The sequence below is a fragment of the Phalangium opilio genome, unplaced genomic scaffold (assembly GCF_054372755.1).
Source record: "Phalangium opilio isolate 3A_F unplaced genomic scaffold, DU_Popi_V2 ptg000031l_1, whole genome shotgun sequence".
NCBI lineage: Eukaryota > Metazoa > Arthropoda > Arachnida > Opiliones > Phalangiidae > Phalangium > Phalangium opilio.
Window position 1 is genome coordinate 14,793,371 of NW_028324158.1, and position 15,294 is coordinate 14,808,664.

The 15,294-nt window shown below is 35.7% G+C and overlaps 1 protein-coding gene and 2 non-coding genes across 9 annotated transcripts in view; 2 read left to right on the plus strand and 1 right to left on the minus strand.

Moving 5' to 3' along the window:
• LOC149690887 (discoidin domain-containing receptor 2-like) overlaps nucleotides 1–15,294 on the minus strand; it is a 185,600-nt gene that overhangs the window by 156,969 nt on the left and 13,337 nt on the right. For all 7 annotated transcript variants that reach the window (XM_089870615.1, XM_089870616.1, XM_089870613.1 and 4 more), the window contains exon 2: nucleotides 12,238–12,300. The gene's annotated coding sequence lies outside the window, so the exon portion shown is untranslated. The remainder of the gene's footprint in view (nucleotides 1–12,237; nucleotides 12,301–15,294) is intronic.
• On the plus strand, nucleotides 7,740–7,812 carry TRNAR-CCU (transfer RNA arginine (anticodon CCU)). The gene has a single exon. It is a non-coding gene; the product is annotated as a tRNA-Arg (tRNA).
• Nucleotides 13,985–14,068, plus strand: TRNAL-UAA (transfer RNA leucine (anticodon UAA)). Its single transcript has one exon. It is a non-coding gene; the product is annotated as a tRNA-Leu (tRNA).

A 15,294-nucleotide genomic window follows, 5' to 3' on the forward strand; every position in this document is an offset into this window, starting at 1 on the left:
TAAGAAATTTTGTTAGTTGGAGTATATGCTGTTATAGTCCGAACAGGTACAATTTGAATTGTTGGGCATTTTCTTTATTTTTTACCTCGATGTGACCAGCTAGGTTGTTACCCTTATTCTTCAACCTCAAGAATATATATATATACACCCTTCCCAGTGACTATATACTTCTGTTGGTGGCTGCATAGCGAAAATATATGAAAGAACTGAGAGAGAAAAAAAATAAGTTCTTTTTTTATTTGTGCCAAGAAATACGCGAGGCGCTGAAATCAACACCGAACAGATGGAAGAATTTTCTTTTCTTCACTCCTTCTTATCCCATAAACCATTTCAAGAGCGCTTTACCTCGCATCCGTACTGTCAAAGCCTTAACTAAAGTATCCCTTACGCGAGCCTTCAACTCTATCGTAAACTCCGGTTGACACCGTCTCTATCGATCCACGCGCGTGTAAGTTCAGGGTTATTCTTATTTTTTTACAGAATCCTTTTTCGAAACTTTGTACGACTCTCAATCACGAATGAAACCTTACGCCTTAACCTACGTTTTTCATGTGTACGAATAAAAAATAAGGAGTATAGCCCTCTACCGTATTACCTCGATCAATACGAACCGACTTTATCATAGGTGTGTAAAAAAAAAATAGCGCGTGGTAAATAAAACACGAGAGCGCGCGAGAGGGTTACGCCGTATTATTTTTCAATAGGAAAATGTACCGAGAAACAAGGTAAAGGTTATGTTAAAAAAGTTTATCGATGGTAGGGTTAACTTTAGTTTAATTTTAAAGTGAAAAAATTGAGAAACGAAGAAGATCCGGGGATATTATTTTTTTCTATAGTGATATAAGAAAATGCTTTTATACTTCTATAAAAGGTGCTTCAATATTGTGTAATATAAAGGCGCTTGGATTGCGGGCTTCGATTTAACAACAAATTGTATAAATTCTTCCACGAATTAACCGTGGGGAAAAATCAAATTATTTACATAAATACTTTTGTAATGCAGGGTAAATTTCCAAATCTTTGGAAATAAATAATTAGCTATAAAGCTATTTTGGGGGGAAAGAAATATCCTATACAGTATTAATTATCGTCGCCTATATCCTCCAAAATTCAAACTTAAAACGGGAAGGAGAGTGAGAGTGATGGGTTAAATTTCTCTGTTAAAAGTGGAAGCTCTTTTAAAGGGAAAGAATCGATCTGAAATATTTGTTCATTCAACTAACACGAATAGAGTTTTAAGCCTAAATAGATTGATTTCTCCATCCTTGGAAGGTCTAAATTGACTTAATTCGCCTTTATTAGGTGAACGAAGGAGAGGGGCGATGTCTCGCGAGGATTAACATTTACAAACAAAAGGAGAATTTATCACTTCAAAGAGGCTAAATGACTGTCACCCCGAATGTCATCATTTTACAGCCAAATCCACGTAAATCCTCTATTATTTCTAATATAAAGATACCAGGTTATGGTTCGTATTTTGGTAGCGCGAGCTTTCTTGGGGTTTGGAAGGAGACGCTATCCTTTAAATTTATACGCATGCAGGGTGTGATGACGTCAGGATTGAGCTTTGATTTAATACTGGAATGTTTCCACGAGGCCGCTAAAGAGGTTCGTTTGCTAAATTGGCCTATTAGGCAAATTTTGTAAGGAGAGTATTTAATATTTCAGACTTGTTTGCAAATCATTATAAATTTGACAAAAATCTAAGTTTAGAAGCGCATTTCTCTGTCCAGTAATTGATCAAAATATATAGAGAACCTTTATAAAATCGAAACAATGGTCATTTAATTTAAATACCAAGCAAAAATGATATAATTACCCTCCTATTCAACGGTACTAATTACTTGGTTAATTACTAGATTAATAAATACCTCAGATATAAAAAAAAAATTCATTCACCCATAAGTATTTTGATGAAATAACAAATGAAATCTATTTTAATTCACTATAAAAATAAAACGGGTTATCAAGCGGTTAAATCTCTCGGAAGTTAGTTAATCACTAAGCTACTTCCCCCCTCTGAAAATAAGATCCCTTATCGTATCAGTGTCAGCTAAGACCCAAGAAGGATGAACGTCTAACTTAGCCTCTTTGACGATGGCCGGGGGGGGGGTTACTTAGGTAATTCGGTATATATGTTTGGTCTACCCATCACAATCCGAGCACCGGAAAGGAAGAAAAAAATCTTAAAATAATGTTTTTCTTTGGTACGGTTACGGAACGGTAAGAAGATGGGGATGAGGATCAAATCCTTCCTCTAGTTTTCATCGATTCCATTTTTTGCGGAGAGCGTCTCAATTCATCCAGCCTCCTCCCCTTCCTTGACGTCTTCACGACATCTCTAGAGCTATTTTTTGAAGCGCGGCCCTCCCTTCCCATCATGCACCGCGGCTTTGTGGTTCGGACCAAAATAGAATAGCGGAAAAAGAGGAACTCGGAGAAAAAATGGTAAGAGAAACTGAACTTTTCCAAAAGATGAGATAGTTAAGGAATAAGAAGAATATTTTAATTACAGGTCAAAGGTTAATAAGCTCGACTTTAATGCGAATAAAACTGTTTCGCTTATCTGCCTTAGAAATCTATATAGTTAATTGATGTTCTACCAAAACGACAAAGGCGTAGAGCTCACGTGAAGTTCTATACGAAAAGCCATTTGCTTAATGTACGAAGAACCACAATTTCAAGTAGTATACTTAAGAGCAATAATCGAGCTTACTTGGTTTACGCGCAAAAGTTTTGTATATAGTTTATTTACATGCGAAGAACGAAAGAACGTTTCGAGTTTGTACGTCACGTCTCCAACAAATTCCGTTATGGTCTACTGCAACTAAAACCATTAATCGCTCTCGCATTTCTATTATACGCGATAAATTTTCGAGTTAAATTCGTACCATAATCAATGCTGAACGCGATGTAACACATCAATGCTTCGAATTGCCTTCCAAACGCGTATTATTCTTAATACGAAAAACTTGTTTATTTCATCTCATCTCGCGCTCGAGTCGCGCGCTAACTAGACCTTTTCCGAGACGAGTCGCTCGTGGCACGCGCCTGCCTTTGACTACGTAAAACGCGTAATACCGTGTCAAAGTTAAATCCATTATTGCTCGAAAAGGTCCATTGATAATAAACGCGAGGAGAAATAGATTTCATTTAACTGTACATTGGGCTTGAAACGAACCGCGATTAATTAGGGAAAACACGACTATACCACTATATGGAAATGTTGGGAATAAAACGTGAGTGGACTGGACAAAAACCAATTATTGCAATCCCAGGAGAAACTATATTAGTTAGGCTTAGCGGTGAAAAAGAAAAAATACCTAAGAGGGAAGTATTGACGTTGTAGCTCCTTGCACGTAACTACACAGAAAATTCATTAAAAATGAACGTTTATCGTTATTGGTTTCCTTCGATGGTTTCACAATCAAAACGCCTTAAGTCCTACGCGCGATCGCCACAATTTACGATAATCTTAATCCCTCGCATTAATTAACATAAAATGAGCTTTAAGTTAAGAGTAGAACCCAACAAGCAAACTGTTGCGGGTAGAGTCTGTTGACCTCTGATGTATATAGATATATTTTTGATTTTTGATATTTTACCCTTCTCGAGTTAAGTTTAACCCCTTTGGGCTTTTGACCCCTCACGCATACCGAGCAGCTTGGTAAACCCCCGGCTTTCGTCCCCCCCCCTGGGTTTAATATATAACGTTTAAGGTCGGATCGATAAGGCTTAACAGTTTAAATGGCACGCGCTAGCCCTTCAGAAAGAAAGAAAAGAAAAATCCAAGCTATATATCGCGCGCGCGTTTTGCTTGTTTTTGGCGCCAAAAGTATACGCGCAATATTTGAAGCACGTGGAGCAGCCCGCCAAAAACTTTTTTCTTTCCGTATTTATTTATTTTATGGCGCGAACTCGAGTAAAGGAACGTTACATTCAATTTAGCCCTAGCTTTTCTATAAAATGGAGGGAAAACAAGATGGCGGGGACAATGCTTCCACACTTACGAATTTTACATTTGTTTTTCATTAAATACAATAACAATAAAATTATTCGTGTATTTAATCCACCTGTGAATATGTATTAAAATATAAGGGAAAATAACCCAAAATCTTTCAAAAACAATACTTTCGCAATTACAATAATTTCGAGAAACATTTGCGGTGAAACTAAACAGCAGTTGCAAAATAAAATGGCAGCTAAGGGATTTGGGGGGGGGGGCGTGGGAGGACATAGGAAGAGTGTAACACCTTCTTTCCCTCTGCCTGCATCCTCTCTGACTTAAGGAAAAATAGAAGCTATCAGCCTCCTCGCGCGAGTGTTTTCGGAAATTCATTTTAAAGTTAAAAGAGGCTTTTCTCATACGACCTGTTTTCGAAACCCTTAAGTCGTCTATAGCTTCTTTTTCTTTCTCCTTTCGATCAAAAGCGCGCGATATAACCAGAGATGCTCGTGTAAATGAGACCGCTATTTCCTTCAGAGAGGGGTCGGAAAGTTACCAATCAGGGTAATAGAAAGTATAAGAAAAAAGACCCGTTTATCCGTTTAAAAACTATCCGATCTTTCGGGTTCACCTGAAAAGATGGAGAAGAATATTCCAACTCTTAAGAATACGCAATTTTATTTATGGTTGACGGCGTAAAAATAGGTTAAGAGTTCAGTAGGCCGATCCAATTTACTTTGCGCTATGATTTACGAGTTCTTTTTTTTTTAAGTCTTGGCAAAAGTAATTTAAGATAAAAAATATATATAAAACCCCCAGGGAATACTTGATATAAGGAATTTAAAATATTAATATTACTCTAGATCTAGTGTCTAGACAAAAAAACTAATTTATTAGAACCCCCCATTTAAATTTTAACGTAAAATGAAATATTTTTGCGTTCGGATAAAAGGCCGACATTTAGGGGCAAAACGATAACGTTGGTTTCCCATAGAACGCCTGTAGAAATGTTTACCCCGCTACACATCAATGCTCAGGGTGAAGCTACCTTACAGGGGCTTCGAATATTTTTATTTAATTTTTTTGTAGAAATTAAAATAAATCACATTAATCTTTCATTAACAATTAAATAAATCAGAAAATAAACCTCCTATCAAATCCAGCCTACATAAAAATTGGACCCAGATTACATTTTTACGAAAAAAAAAAATCCATTATTTGAACTAACCGTAAAAAAAAAAAATAGAAATATTTGCTAATACAAATAAAACCTATTATTTAAATCCATCTGTTTTGTCCAAGGCTTAAAGAAAAACGGGAAAAGCATAAAAATAAAAATCCATTATTTTTTGGGGACCTTATCCTGACCCTTCCAAGGCACACATACGCAAAAAGAGCCCGAAAACGTTTACCGTAATCGGACTGCCGGTAAATGGTTCAGAAGAATCAAAAGGGGTTAGGAGAAGAAGGAAAGAAGAAGGAGGAAAAAAACCGTTCCTGAGGAAAAGAAAGGACCACACTTCTTTAATAATGTTTCACCAATAATCAATAAAAACGGGGAGAGAAGGAGAAGGAGAAATCTCTGATTACTACAAAATTTTATAGCCCACATATGGCCCCATATTTTTGGGGTTTGGGGGGGGGCGGTTAGAGGGGTAAGGGGTGGATCGATATATTTATTATATAGACGATTTCATCGAACCAAAAACCGAAAATCTTCGCCGTTTAAGAGTTGGGTTCTTACGGTTACCATTGGGAAAATGTTTTGTGTTCCTTAAAGGGAGAGTGAAATGGAATTTAAATTTAATTTTTCTATATTGCCTTTTAAGTGAAAACAGCCTATATCAAATTAGGCTTAGCTAAAACTTACAACCCTATTTTAATGTTTATTTATTTTTTGAAGAGTAAACACCCATTTAAGGTTCCCTTTGGACAACACCCTTGGGAAGGGGGCTGTAGCCCCACTAAAGGTACAGCACTTACTCTGTAGAATTGAAATTTTCCACGGATAAGGATTAGAAAAACAGGGATGGGTGGGGTAGAGATGGTGGCTGAAAAAAGTACAATGTGGTAGGGTGGGGTGTGTGTGTAGAGGAAGGTTTGGGGTCGCGACAGCTGCGTTCGGTTCGGTTGGATGGTTGCACGGTCAACCATTCCTTCCCATCATGCCTTTGCTTTCCCTCTTTCTCTCTCTCTTTCTCGGTTTAACGTTATTTCTTAGCCACAACCCAAAAAAGATCTTACAGATTTTACGATTTTTTGAATTGAGGCAAGGATTTATTTAACCTCGTGTAAGAATGAGCGACTCCTTTAACCGACCTCCGTTTCATTCGGAATATGCTCTAAACTAAGCTTAATATAACAGCGCGAGAAATATAATCTCGTGAATTGAAAACTGCGCGTGAAGTTCAATTTGGGAAGTGGCCTATATTCTTTCTTTGAACGGTTTTTACCCTAAGAATGGTTGGGGGTTGAGTCAATCTAAGACTGCGAATTATAGATTGGACCAATTGTAATGGAATGAAACAACAGATGAGAAACGGATGGGCAGGGGGGTGGGGAATACTCTTATATACTTGGAATAAATTCATTCCAACTTCATTAAACGTTGGGATTTACGTCAAATCAAGTGAATAAAAAAAATTCGAAAAGTACTTTCGTTTTTTTTTCAACCTCCATCTTTTTACACTTAACTAAAGAAATCGAAGTCTCTAATAATTTTAATTTTAATCTCGAAACTTAAGAGTATGAACATTCATTAAAAGTAATTAATTTTACTAAAATACACCCGTAACAATTTATAATATTAAAACCCCTAAATGCTCAAATAAATAAATAAATAATATTTCAGCAATTTAAGTCCATAACTCGAAGTAAACACAAATAACAAATTATAGGCGAATTACCAACGCAATAAACACGTAGTAACCTCGAATATTTTGAAACAAACCTTCGAGTTACGAACTTCAACCCCAATTTTCAGTATAAAATAGTACAAAAAGCTCAACTTTCATATTTAATTTTATCGTTGTAGATAGGACGAGGTCGGCAGTGATAAAAGTTGAAAACTATTCCAGGGAAGAGTTTTATATTATTGAAGTTAGGCGTAGGTCGTTACGAGAGAGAGAGCCCCTCGCCCGGGGGTCTCCCCCCCCCCTCCGTTACTGTGAAGACGAGCTCAACGACTTTTAATTAAACTTTTGCCATGGCGCAGTTAACTACTGAAACGAGGCGCTCTTTAAAATAAATTTTAAAGTCACAACTATGTCTAAAATTGCCTGAAGAGACCAGGGGGAAGGGGTGAATGGTTCTAAAAGTAAAAATATTTCCTGAGTCTCGCATCGTTGCTTTCTGTAAAACGGTTCAGGCATTTTTAAAAATAAAATATACTATAATAAATTTAATATTTATTTCAAAGAATGCCAGTTGAAACTTGAAGGGTTTGCGGGAATTTTTGATTATGAAAATTCCATACGTTATATTACTTTAATTTAATTAATATGAAAGTAAATACGTTTACAACTGTTCAAACAAATGAAAATTTCCCGGGTTTTATTTTTAAATTTTTTTTTTGGTATGATAACACGTGGCTGAACTTCCCACGTGGTTTTAAAGAAAGCAGACGAAAAGAAGGAGGCGAGATAAGTGAGAGAGAGAGAGAGCGCGCGCGCTTCGGGCAAAGTAGGTCAATCGCATTCCACGCGCAAACAAAACCAGTTTATAGAAAGTGTCAACCCCGTTTATATATATATATATATATATAAGAAGGCTTGTTCTGAATGAAACGTCATCAGCCCCCGTGGCCCAATGGATAAGGCGTCGGTCTCCTAAACCGAAGATTGCGAGTTCGAGTCTCGCCGGGGGTAAAATCGAAATTAATTTTAATTAATCAACAAATTTGAATTAAAATTAGTAACAATGAGATTAAAATTAATAGGAAATTAAAGAAGGTATTCGTATATCTAACTGTGAATTTTTCTCAGCGACAAAAATTTATTTTTAAAAGTTTCGAAAATTAATTAAAAATTGTTTATGGTCCGTAAATAAAAATTAAAAGTTGTTGATGTTTGTACGCCGCGCAGTCATTGACATTAAATAGAGATTTATTAGTATAGGCCTAGTAATTAGCGCGTGCAATAATTAGAAGAATTCGAAAACTTCTTAAAACTAAAAGAGAAAATACCGCGATAAATTACTTCAGAAAAATTCTCGATACCCTAATTAATACTAAGGAAGTCGGGGGATTAATTATCAAGCGAACCCTCGTATCTCACCTTCCTCCGTATATTCTATATTAACCCTAACTACGCGACCACGTGCGAGTAAAATGTTCTCGAGAGGTTTCGTATATACGATATTATATTTGTCTATTGGCGAGAAGATAATAACTGTACATATAGAAGATAACGAAACTAAGATAAATATAACACATGCAGTATCAAAAGAACACGGTCCCCGCCTTTAACCGTATTGCATCAGAAACACTTGACAAATAGTTACTGTTTAGTTTATGGGGGGAAGAAGATCTAGAAGAAAAATAAAATAACGCAGAGGCGAAATTTAATTGATGAAATTTAAGCGAGATGCCGCTCAATAATTAAAAGCGCCCGAGGCGTTTTCATGGCAAAGTGGAATTTCAACGACTCTCTTAGAACTTTCATTCCAAAGTCACCCGCTCGCTCCTTTCTAAGTTAACGTCCAACCAACGATATGCTAATACTAACTGCTCAAACACGCCCACGCTATTTCGACCCCCCATCACCGCTTTTAAATAAAATTGAAGCCCATAATTTAAAGTTATAGCTTCTTTAGTCGACTAATCAGTACTCTTTAGAGTAGGTTATAATTTATAATTTCTTCCTTAGATCATTCTCGGTTTTACTTCGAGTTATGGTCTTTTACTTTTAAAAATATATACACACAGATATCACTCAATATGTTTACTAGCGGAAGTCGGAAGTTGAATTGAGCGCGCCGACCCAAAAGTAAAGAAAACTAAAATATACTGTATATTTCGACTTCCGCGGAAGCTGTAGCTAGATAAACTTGGCAGCGTATTATATATTTGATGGGGGCGGACTTTAAATTTAAAGCTCGGACGTTCCCCCTTGGAGAAGTTTTCATTTTTGGTTTTTAGCAGCGAGAGAGTGCGGGATTCTTTAATATTAAAAGATGTCTCGAGCAGCCAAAGTCACTTTCAAAACTAAAATAAATAGCCACTGTTGCACGCGCCACTCACTTTAAAGACCGTCCAACACCAACTAAATACTAATGAATTACTTTAATATTGGTATGGAAGGGAGGGGGAGGAATTTCACGCGGGTGACGGGCTTTACTTTCGGGTAATTAGCTCGAGAATAATATGTCACGCGCTAACGTGTCAACGAGTTAATTAGGCCTAAAAATTCAAACTTGATGCGCGCCAAAAATAAAAAATAGGCTTAAAAGAGTTTAATGAGAGTTTTGAAAGAAGTTGAGTTTAGAAAAAAAAGTAGGTGGTTTTTCATTTGATTACGACTATTAATTTCAATTTATTTTAACCTCAAATTATGAATAGGTAAGAAAATATATCTCCCATTCTCTCCGAAAGCACCTTTTTATTGCAAACTCCGATTGCACGATGACGTATAAAGTACGGGGCTAGCTAGGGGTTACGCCCCTTTGCGTTCCAATTCAATTCCGTTAATGCAGAAAGGCACTCTAATATTCTTCTGCTTCGAAACAAAAAAAAAACGAAATACAAGTATGTATCGAGACAATATATACTATAGGAGTTGGCGCCGAATTTCGTTCCCGAACCTAGCTAGAGTCTCCTCCATGCCCAAAAGTGTACGTAACTAAGCCTAAAATGGACTCTTTCCTGTCTTTCCCCGGCGGATGTTAGCTCTAAGCCTCGTGAAACAACAAAAACGCATCAGGGACCAACCATATCCTAGATATGAATTTCTAAAGTAACCTTTCTAAGATGGACAATATTGACTTTACGTATCACCCCCCCCCCCCCAAGGTAAGAAGCGCCAGAGCAGGTGCAATGAACTGAATGTATATTGATAAGATTGGTTTGAGAGATAGACATTTAACGACCATATATACGTAAATATATTAAATATAAAATTTAGGTGATGAATATTCCATAACTTCTTCATTTCAAACCATTCCTTTAATTGATTAATTTTAAATATTATCTTTAATTACCGGAAGGTGTCGTGATTCCCTCCCTCCCATTGGCATTCGCTTCACGTAGCAGACGCTTTTTCAAATTAGACTTAATTCCAAAGGTAAATCAATAAAAAGGCACAGTATCAGAAAGATCGCGTGAAGTCAATCGTGGCCTCTTATATTTAAATGACCAGCCACTCTTGGGTTTCGAATTAAGGCGTCATTTTGTTGTTTTTATCCCTGCAATATTATACGTTCGAGCTAAGAACGGCAGTTTTGTTTAATCAAATGTTCCCATGGAAACGCGAATTTAAAACACACTCAGTGTTCCGTTTATCCTCAAAAGCTAAAAGCCCCAATTAAAATCAACTTTCCATGTTTATATTTTATCAAGTTTGCCGAGTACATTCTAAAATAAAAAAAAACCCACTAAATTCTAACGAAGTTTTAAACTCGATTTAAGTTCAACAGATCTAAAGTTAGTAACGATTTATCATTAAATTTGCATAAATGGAAATATTTTTAAGTAGTTAAAGAGTTATCAAAACTTAAATTGAATTCAATTTCAAGTTAGAGTTAGATAAACTATATTTCCCAAAAGTTAGAAAACTTCTCAATAAGTATAGTCCTTGAGTTTCTTGTTTTGCTTTTATCAGAAACAGAAAGAGCTACTCAAAGAGTATATATATTGAATATAATATTTACCCATTTATAAAAGGTATCCGAAAATAAAGTTGAATCACTTATGATATCATATTCCAAACACGATTTCCCAATAAAAATTGGTATCACAAAAGACGATCGAATCGATTAAGAAGGATTTACCCCAGGAACTCCCCCCCCTCCTTGTCCACTAACGTTTTAATATGACGTCACAAAACGACAACAAAAATGATACATCTTATCTTACAGGTGAACAAGATTAAACCAAATCTAAGACTATAAATTGCTTCTAACCGTATATTATAACCCTTTCGGTTCAAGTCCACGACGCGACTGTGTCATTAAGACCGAACTGGACTGTCCTTAAGGGTTTGGAAAGGTGACTCATTTGTCTACTGGCTACTGGGCGAAAGGGGGTGGGACAAGAAACCGGACTCTACTCTATAAAAGGAAGAGGTACTTGTCCAGCTAAATATGAACGATTTTTTTTTCTCCCCAGACAATAATGGATCGCTCCCTTATGTTTATATTCATGGTATTCTGGGAGAAAACGGACAACTGACGCCAATAGGAGGGTTTTCCCACTCTGTGTATTTACCTATAGCGTGCTTAGCAGTATTGTTTTCCTTAAGCCTTTGCAAATATAAATTTTTACCGTTTGATTACTCCGTATGTAAATGGAATGTTTCGACTTTAAACGTTCACGCAATGATTAAAACACCCCTAAACCTATAGAGTAACGACAGTTCAACGCCTTTCAACGCATTATACTCTACGGGGGATAACATGGACTGTCATAATTACAAAATTAGAAACTGAAGTTTAAAGTCAAAATTTTGGTAAAAAACGTGGGAAAGTTCGTCAATAATTTTGTTTCCAATGGACCCAATAAATTCTATTGATTTAAAACGTTCTTAAACGTATTTAAATCAAATTAAACCCTATTTTAATTTCCCAGTGAGACCCATTAAAATAAGAATTTCCCGTCAAATGCAATGCCATCATAACAAAATACTAATAAAAATCTACAAGGTCGCAATATGGTTAAAATCTTGAAAGAAAAATTACGGGAAAAACTTAAAAGTCAACCTTGGCATTCCCTCTTATAAAGAAATCGGTGTTTTTCATTTCGAGATTGCCCGGATATCTTACGATCTTTAGGTCTAAAAGAAAATCTGGAAAAAATCGGTTCTGCAGCTTCTCTGGTGGTTGGGACACGAAATATAGACGTGTGTGTGTGTGGGTAAAAAGATAGAATTTGTGGCGCCAATGTTACTGCGAAACGTTTTGGGGAGATACCTAATTTCAGTCAGTTTTGGCTGGGCCAAAATATAATCGAATCCTTAATCTTAATTGGTATTATATTTCAAGGCTGCGAATTACGTTCGTAGATGGGACGTTTTTGCGTAAGAAAATTCCACCAAACACGTGTCAAAACATGCTTAGTACCAAAAATTAAGAGTACGAACCCAAATTGAAGTGAACTTTGAACTTCCGGCACCGGAAAGATGAGTTGACGTTAATTACGTATTCTGTAATATAGAAAAATAAATATTTTTTATTAATTTTTGCTGTAATTTAATTATTCAAAATATTATTAATAATTTGTATTTATTATTGGCAAACATATTTCGCAATAGGCATGAATAGGCCTAGATAATTAATCATTGTAAATTAACCAGGGAATAATGTCACAATTTAAATTTGTGATATTGAATGAAAAACCATTAAAGGAAATTTATGTATCCATCCAAAGTACTGTAGCGTTTATTTCATAAACAACATCTAGGGCGCATGCGCGCGATGTAATTTAAGAAGATGAAAAATAATTCCTCTTTAGCCGCGTTACGTTAGAAACAAGGGGGTCTTTCTCATTGTAATTCAAGGTTATTTTTGAAATAAAATGACGCCGAATTTCAAGGAAAAACGTTCTTCGAGCGCGTTAGTAACAGCGGAAAACTCCCTTAAAAAGAGTTTAAATCCTACACCACCCACACGTGGTTTCAGAATGTTATACGCCATTATCCAATAAGAAGCCTTCTTCCAATATAGGGAATCTGGGGAAGCCGTTTTTATCTCTCAAGATGGATGTCCTTGAACAAAATTAAAACGTAAACACATTTCAAGGCTGCAAATATCCCCTGTACCACCAGTTTATGTCAGCCGATTGTTATAAGCTCATTTATATTATATAGGCCTACGTAACTTGTTTTCGTCCACCAATATGACGCCACTCTGACTGTTTCAAAGGATGTTTTAATCACATCAAGTGTATTTAAATTACTCGAGTCATATTTAAATTTGTAGAAATTTGCTAAAAATTTGTATTACGGATCTGAACTTATCGCAGTTTTGTTTATATTCGATTTACGTCAATAGATTAAAGATATTTTTGGTTTTATAGATAGAGTGCGTTGTCAGCGAGATTGAGGTTTTTAATCATTTAAATCTAAATACTTAATAACGAAATATTGATTTAATTAAACCTCTTAGTAACAGGAAGAAGATTCCACGATAGCAATAAAAAAAACCTGAAAACAAATACGTAATTCAAAAACAGTCTATCACTGTCACAATCCATGTGTCACAGTAATACAAGGTTAGAAAAAGCATCGCGCATGCGCGGAGTGTCAAAAAAAAAAAAGAAAAAACATATGTATGTATAATATAATAGATATAAAACTTCGCTAGAGTAGTGATTCATCTATTTTTCTAAGCTCCCGCGACATATTTCCGGGATAGGCTAGTGACATACGTAGAACTCCCATTACTCTAGAAAAAACAACATTTTCAAGCCTATATTTATTTCATTAATTGTTTTTAAATTAAACAAAACGACCTTCCCTCCCAAACCAGTAATAACTGTAATTATATCCTCCTTTTAAACTATTTATAATTTTATAATAATATAGCTACTCGCGCGGTTAAATACGAAAATGTACAATTAAAATCAATAATTTCTTATTTGTTATTTATTATTTTGAAATTAAAAATCGAAAACGTATTTATTTGCGCTAGCGCTGAAGTAAAAGGCGCGCGCTTAAAGAAAGAAACATAGTATCAGCAGCCCATACTAACTTCCCTTTACTTCAACCAGGCTCAAAGGCAGAGAGGCGATATTACTCTCGAGAAAAAGTTACGCGGGAAACTTTCTCTCCTAGCGCGCGAGAGAGGGAGTTGCCAACATAGTCGTTTCAGACTCCTCCGTCGTTCGAAGCCAGGATGGCCGAGTGGTCTAAGGCGTCAGATTTAAGCTCTGATCCTCGAAAGAGGGCGTGGGTTCGAACCCCACTTCTGGCAGATATTTTTTTATTTTAATTAAAATTAATTTTAATTATCCTGAACGTGTTTCAGTTAATTAAAAATTATTCCGATCATTATTTCTTAGTAAAATAATTAATTTAAAGTTAAAATAAATATTTTAGTTTGAAAATGGAAGCTGTAAAAATTGCGTAATAGGTTATTAGGCTGTTAAATATTTTTAAGTGTTCCGCAAATAAGATAATACATTATTTAAAAGGTAATTTAAGCCCATCGCTCACTAATTTATTTCCTTCCGAAGGGCAAGGTCCTGTTGCTATGAGGACAAACTTATCCTCAATTAATATAACCTTGTTTTTCTTTTTAGGCAAATAGATTTATTATTTAACCAGATAAAAACGTCCGTCCCTGACTTCCAAGTTAAACCAAGGCTTATCTTTATCATTCTGTAGTGTTACGTTATAATCTAAGATTAGGGTTAAGGGACTCCCGTAAAGGGCCCCTGGAGTACGGGATTTCCGATTATAGCAATAGTTATCGACCTAAAGACTAAAGTTCGTTTCATCCTGAATATTCCATGTCTAGCGTACGAAAATTATACTGTATTAGAATTAACTTTGACGCACACTTAAATTGAAATATTTAGACATCGTTTCACTAGGAGTATTCAATGCGAACACAGGTAGATCATCCCAATATATTTCTACTGTAAATGCTAAGCATAAACGCTCAGAGATATACTTGTATATTTGCATGATGCGGTGTTCGAGTTGGATTAATAATGAAGGGGAAACGGGGATAAGTATACATCGCACGCAATGGGGAATACCTTTGGTAGTATTACGAGACTCATCGCGAATATTAGATGCACTAGGAAACCAGTTATATATAGAATTAATGATCATACTAAGCATACAGTAACCACGTGTTAAGTTCTAAGGCTTACTCAATTTTGCATATTGAAAAGAGGGGTGGGACATTAACCCGCAATCTGTAAATTCCTGAGAAATTCCTTTTGTTTTTAGGGAAATTTCCAAGCGAATTTTATTTAGTTTTTGACGCGATAAACATTTCAAATTAAGGACTCATTTATCTATTTTTAATAAAGAAAAATAGGCGATTTTAAAGGACAACTGTCCGACCATTCCCACGTCAAAACACACCCCGCTCAATATTAACGCCTTGAAACTAATGTATCGCATGCGAAGCGAATTACATTTGGGAAAATAATTATTGGAAACGATTATACAATGGTGGTTTTAATG